Below are 7,603 nucleotides of genomic sequence, written 5' to 3'. Positions count from 1 at the left end.
CACCACTTTTTATTTTTATTATTGAAATTTTGGTGGTACTTTTTAATAATGTGAAAAGTTAGTGTGTGTATTTTTTTTTGTGGATATCATAAATTTGAAAGTTAAATATGTAGTTTTTAAAATTTTTTTTGTCAGATTTATATTTTGAATTGTTGAAAAATAAAATTTAAATTTAAACATACAAATGAGACCCTTCAATTTGTTTAAAAACGAAAAAAAAAATTCATTTCATCACAAATCGGACTCTCCGATTTATGCACTATCAAAATCTGACATTAATAATTAATGTCTTAATTTATATGAAAAATATGCGTACTCATTTTTTTGTAAACAACTAAAATTTTAGTCTATATCTTTAGCATTGATCACTGCACATTCATAAGTTTGTATTTTTGTTCTTGTATCAAATAAAATATAAATATTACTTATATTAAAATTTTTATCCAACTATAAAAAAATATGAAAAAATACAATTAATAACAAAAAGATACTAATTGGTTAATCTGATCATCTCAATTTATCGAAAACATCTCTATACACAACATTAATCATGTAATTCTCTGATACCCCCTCATGATTCTGAATTAAAACCTTTATCCCTTACTTACTCTTAACTCTTAAAAGTGCCCTATATAATGATCTATGTATAAAAATCAGTCTCGGTATACAAACCCAAACCCATTATTTTCAACGTTTGTCCTTAAATCTTATTGATTGTCATACCAAAAGACACTATCAATGGTAATTATTTTCTCCAAAACTTGATTGAAATGCTCTCTTTATTTGGAATCATATTCATTCTTAAAATTAATGTAATTCTTCTTATTTTGGTCCCTATTAGTATTTTGCATTCAACCAAGTGAAGGAATGTTGTAGGAATGTTTTACCATAACCACCCTGACTATAAAGGAAAAAGAAAATCCTCTTTCAGACCCGTTCACAGCCTACATAACTCTGTCATAAGCTTCTTTCTGTTTCACAGTCACCATGCACAATATTGATGATGTTAAGGTCCCTAATTAATGTTATTAGTCATGCATCCTGTAATGATGAGTAATTACTACCAGAAAAAAATTGACATTGGAGAATATTCTTACAAGCTCCTTTCATAAGAATGCATCATATCTTCTATGTCTGACAATGCAAAATTTTTGATATCTTTATCAGACAAAATTAAATCTAACACATTTAAAAAAAAGTTAGATCAACAAACTATATATAGCCATAAAATATTCTTTAAAGTATGAAATACACAACTAAAATAATAAAATTATACTATTTATGTTCAAATGTCTTCGATGTCTATACAGAATATCATCTAAAAAGTTGCAAATAAAATTATAAATAACCTCCTCACATATGATGTAGATGTCCAATTACTTGTTTATTTAAGACATCTATAAATTTCTTATTATTGTGCAATAAACAAAAAAAATAGACATCTTTAAAAGTATTATAAATTACACCATTCACTATTTTTGTGTCTTTAAAATTAGTACAACTCTTATAAAAATATTCAGTAAAAGACAAAAATAATCTCTTTCACTTTCTATAAAAATATGAGTCAATCTACTAATAAAAAAAAAATTTTTTGGTGTTCATATCTTTTAAATTTTTTGCCAAACAAATTTTGTAAAATATTCAAAATATATCAATGTGATTCTCTATACATATTTTTTGTTAGCATCCATCCAAATAAAAAATAATTTTCTTATAAGCAACATTCTATGACAGTGAACTCTTTGACAGTAAACAATATTTTCTATATATTCTAAGTTCTCATAAACAATAACTTATTCACCGGATAGATAGAATAGTAGACGGATAATAGTAAACTCTTTGACTTAAATTTCATAACCAAACATCACATATTGATATATATTCACAATTATAGGGCTTTTTTACGTAAATGCGCATGTAAAATACTTTAATTCCCAAAATGCGCACGGTTTGAAATTCATCCTCAAATATGCACTGCCAACTCGCAAGGAACACACACGAAATGGAAATAGGAGGCATATCATGGGGGGTGTCCGCGAAATGGGTTCTGGCGACTGACACAAACCATTTCAATTGCCTCAACCACGAAATGGATCACCTCAGCCATGGCATACACGAAATGGATCATTTCATCTATGGCACACACGAAATGGCCCATTTCATATATGACAACCACGAATTGGCCAAGTCATGGGAGGCACACACGAAATGGCACTCCTCACGTGTGGTAGACACGAAATGGATAGGCGGGTAGTGAAGGCAGCAACTTCCAATATTACAATTTTCGTACGAGCATGCAGTGGGTGGATTGGGAGGCAATTTATTGTACTCTTGTGAGTGAAGCAATATAAAAGGGGGTGAAGGGAGAGGACCAATTCTAAGGTTAAAAAAAAGGAGAGAAGTAGTGGGGTGTAGGGGATAGTTGTGTTTGTTGGTGGGGTGAACAAAAGTTTTTGTGCTGGAGTAATATTTTTTTTTAATTCATAAAAATGAGTGGAAGTGGAATTAATGTGGAAGAAAACCTTAATAGGTTGGATGAATTTCACATTTCTGCTCATTTACCTGTGAAGGTGAGTTTTTTTAATAAATAAATAAAAATTTGTTAATGATAAAAAAAATTGTTGTAAACTGAATAATTGTATTTTGATGTATTTCAATATCAGCCGGCCCATGTGTTGACTCCACATGGCACACTGGTCGATATTTTCTCTGTGGACGAAGCAGATCCGAGTATGGAGATTAGGAGGCAGATGCTTGAACCGTATCTAAGAAGAGCCGGATTCTATTATGCGTCTTTGATAAAGCGTTTTGAGTACGACAACCCATTGATTAGCGCTCTTGTGAAAAGATGGCGTCTTGAGACCCACACATTCCACCTCCCATGGGATGAGTGTACTGTTACTTTGGAGGATGTTGCCATGCATTTGGGGTTACCAATCGACGGTGAGCCGGTGAGCGGCACTCTAAGGTCATGGAGTAAGTTCCACCAGAGGGATATTTGGCAATGGTGTAAGGAACTCCTCGGTGAAGTTCCTGACGGACATGTTGGGACCACGAAGTATAACATAAAATTGAAGTGGCTCAAGAGTAAACTACAATAGATGCCTCTTGACTCTCCCGAGGACGTCCTCGTACGGTATGCACGTTGTTACATTATGTATTTATTGGGTGGCGTTTTACTTCCTGACAAAGCGAACAACACGGTTCACGTACGTTATCTTCCTCTCCTGGCCAACTATGACGCCATTAGTACATATAGTTAGGGCAGTGCCGTGCTCTGTTGGTTGTATAGAGGCATGTGCCTAGCGACTGATTATAACGTCGAGGAAATGTCTGGCTGTCATACATTGCTGATGTCTTGGATATACTTCAGGCTTCCTTTCTGGACACCAGACGTGACGAGCCCATACATATTTTCGTTAGCTACAACGTAATATATTATGTTACACATCTTCCGTATTTATGACTTGTGTTGTTATTTCATTTGCGTTTTTATTTAAATGTGGTTATGATCATGGTGTTCTTTCATAGGTGGTCGGGCAAGAGAGGAAAGAATGACTACGCCAAGCAACGCTTGCAAAGGCACCGTCTGAGGTTGGACAATTTGAAGGTGGACGAGGTAATTATTCTTGTTGTATGTTCTAGCATGAATTTGTTTTCTCCTTGAAAGTTCGTCTACCTGTGTAAATGACATTTGGCTTTGGTAGTTTATGTGGATGCCATACAGGGATGCACGTATTCTGTCGAGGGTGTCTACGGAATTTTTTGGAGCTCCACATGGGGATTTCTCTATGGCGGTCGTGTCACTGATTCTGTTCCGCTGGATCGAGATTGTTAACATCGATAGAGTCATGCGGCAATTCGGTGGCAAAAAAGGTCCACCAAACCCTCCGTTAAACATAGACATCTTCCATCGCCAATCGGCTCGCAACGAAGATGGATGGTGGCCCATCCGCCTGCAGACATGGTTTGAAGTGTGGGCAAACCGACGGACTATATCATATCGGCTACAGATTGATACGGCAGATACCTTGCAACCCAGTCGTGATTATTATATGTGGTATTGCTCGAGGACAAAGAGGTTTTTGTCATCCCCGGATGCCTTGCATGATCCCCGAGGAGATGACATTCCGCGAGGGGCCCCGGCAGAGTGCGGTAGAACCCCAGTTGTTCAGCTACCAGCAGTTCCACAAGACAGGAGACACCATCGTTCCCGCCGTGGAAGACATCAGGCTGTCAAAGATGAGGAGATGCAGGTCCCAGACTTTTCAGTACAGGATCCACCTCAGGTTAATGCTTGGGATCCACCTCAGGATCCACCTCTTTTGGCTTCCTTACTCTTGAAGTTTGTTGCAAAGTTGGACGCAATATGTCGGACACAGTAAACATTGTGTTCCCAGCCACAACCATCTCGCTCGAGTGCAGCCTTTATAGCTGCATGCCTGTCATAGATTAGTAGAACTCCCGGTTGAGTAGCCACATGTCTCCTTAAGTTGGTCAGAAAGAAGTACCACGCATCTGTGTTCTCCCGCTCCACAAGCGCGAAAGCTATCGGAAGAATGTTGTTGTTTCCGTCCTGTGCTATTCCTATCAACAAGGTCCCCGTGTACTTACCATACAGGTGTGTTCCATCAACTGAGACTAGGGGCTTGCAGTGCTTGAATGCCTCGACACACGATGAGAATGACCAAAATACTTGATGAAACATGACACTTTCACGGTCGAGCGTGTTGCCGACATAGTATGGTCGGGTTTGAAGGTCGACAATTGTACCTATGATGAAAGTGCAAATTCATAAGAACATAATAATTGTTACAAAACAAGTATGCAATCCGAAAAAAGGCTTACCTGGAATGAAAGTTTGCAACGCGTTGAAGTATCTCTGTAGCTGGTTATAAGAATTGTCCCAGTCTCCATAGATTCTAGCTATTGCCTTTTGCTTCGCTAGCCAAACCTTTTTGTAAGACACCTTATATCCGTACGCCAACTCCACAGATCCCTGCAACACCTTTATGCAAATGGTCGCGTCTGCCTGAACCATGGGGAATATGTGCTGGCATATGACATTTGAATCAAGTTGAGCATGATCTTGCAACGTCGCAGATGCCAAACAACTGTGAGGCCCTTGGTATTTTCAAACTTTCCAAAATCTGGACGCCCTCGTCTTCGCAACCCTCACCATCCAGCAACATTGGTCACCAAAAAGTTTGCATCGACATACATACCGAGTATGATCTGACTCCACTACTTTGAATTCTGCACTTCGACGGATGTTTTAGTTCTTAATAGCAAGCATTGCTGCATCTTTATTCAGGAATTTCAAGCCAAGCTTTAGCTCCATTTCACCGGTCAAACCATAGTTACTGGGTATGTCCTCCACATTTGTCAAGTTTATTGGACCAAGACTCAGGTGCAGGTAGTGGTCGGGGTGCTGCTGGAAAGACCTCCAACCCTTGCGACATTTATCGGTTCGACACGAGTTGGGATGACCCTTTCGCCGTCAAGCGGTTAGGTTTTCGGAACAACTTCTGCTTCCTCTCCGCTATCATCCTCAATCTCGTCTTCCTCAGAGGAGTCAGCCAACCCGTCGGCCATTTCTTCCGGATATGCGACATGGACAGTGGGGGAGGGACGTCGGTCAGGAATTTCTACATTCTGGGCAGGGGCCGCGAAGGCGTTAAAGGACGAACTGCGAGCCCTACCAATCTCCAAAAAGGAATGCTTTCACCAGCACCGGAATTTCGCATTTCCTCCACGTTATTCAAACTAGATGAGCTGCCCCCCACATCTTGGAGCTTCACACAAAGTTCCATCGAATAGATGCTTCCAATGCTATGATGATACGAAAACATCATCGACACGTACTGGTCAGATTTAATATGCATTTTCTGATATGTAAACGAACTTGCTACCGTAACTGGCATCTTATAAATCAGCGTACTGATCTCCTTTTTTTCAATCAACCCAGTGTTCATCAGAATCATATTTTTTAGTTGTTGCAGACATGATTGTGGGGGAATCGTTATCCAAAGTGGGTCATCACACATAAAGGTCACTCCCTCAGCTGTATACAAAATTTTTTCGTTGGGATATATGACCACATAAATGTATTCAGATGCCATTATCACACCAAAAAATTGGTGAAAGCAGCTTCTATGAAAATGGAATTTTCGAAGAAGAAGGAAGGGTAGAAGAAGTGAGAATTGGAACTGTGGCTTTAGTTCTGCAGGAGAAGGGTTTTTATAGCCTAGCCGTTGTTCCAATTCGTGTGCAGTACACACAAATTTGTCACATTTCTTATGCAGTACAAGAGACATGGAGTGCCCAAACTCACCTCCGCAGTGCCCCCATTTCGTGCCTGGCGCCCCTGAGTTGTTCCTTCCATTTCGCTGCTGCCACCAAGGAAATGGGCTAGCCATTTCGTGGGAGCTGAACCTGATATGGTTTGCCCATTTCGTGGGCACCTGGAGTGAAATGATGTTGAAATCCATTTCGCAGACGCCGGAAAAGAAATGGAAGTGCGCATTTTCAGAAAAATTTCAAACCATGCGCATTTTGGGAATTAAAGTATTTTACATGCGCATTTAGGTAAAAAAGCCCAATTATAGCAGCTTCAAATTTCATCCGCAACCTATATACTTTGGTTAGAGTTTTCTTTATAAATAATTGTAATTACATGATCATTTTTCTTGTGCACATACTTAAACAAATGTTTAATTGCGCTCATGCGACATCCAAATCCTATCTACTCTCCCATTGCCACCCTATTCACCAACCCACCCCAACCCCACTTTCATGTTCCACCAACTTCTTTATCATATAGATTCTCTTCAATCCTATTCTCCTTCTCTAAATTTTTTCTCTCTTCGGTTATTCCAAAACACAAAAATTGACTTTTTTTCACCTCTGAAATCGTCGATGGCAGAGACTCAGAAGGCGTAACTAAAGATAAAAGGCGTAATTAAAGAAGGTTGGCCGATATCATTTACCCGACCTCTTTAAAGAGATCAGACGTTATAGAGGAAGCCCAGCTCTACTTTCCCAAATGAGTAATTGCTTCCGCAAATGTTTTCACCCCATCTAAAAGGATGATCTTAACAAAATCCCAAAGTAAAGGGAACGGCTATCCACCCAAAAAAGATAGAACTACTCCAAAGGTGGTTAATAACTCTACTATAAATACACTGACACCCATTAAGTATAATTTATGTTCTAATCTACTAAAAAATTTGCCTAAAACCCATGCTAACTTAAGTATCGGAGTCTTTTGTAGGTACCACCCCCCACCTCCTCACGAGGAACTCAAACGGCGGCACCTCGACTCATAAATAAGTCAGACATTGCTTCACAAGGAATTTGGACCTCACATTCAAACCCAACTCAACATTTCAGGTAACTCTCAGAAAAAAAAAACTCAACAATTATAATGATTCATTTTTTTACAAAAAAAAAACTAAAAATTTATATGAAAATATACAAAGTTATCTAATAACTCAAAATTTTACATTCGCTAATAAAGACACTCAATATAAAAACTTTTAGAAAAACGTATTATTTTTCACAAATATTCAAATTCATAATTTACAAAATATAAATATTTTTT

This window comes from Arachis ipaensis, chromosome B04 (assembly GCF_000816755.2).
Source record: "Arachis ipaensis cultivar K30076 chromosome B04, Araip1.1, whole genome shotgun sequence".
Taxonomy (NCBI): domain Eukaryota; kingdom Viridiplantae; phylum Streptophyta; class Magnoliopsida; order Fabales; family Fabaceae; genus Arachis; species Arachis ipaensis.
Note: the sequence above shows the minus strand (reverse complement) of the source record.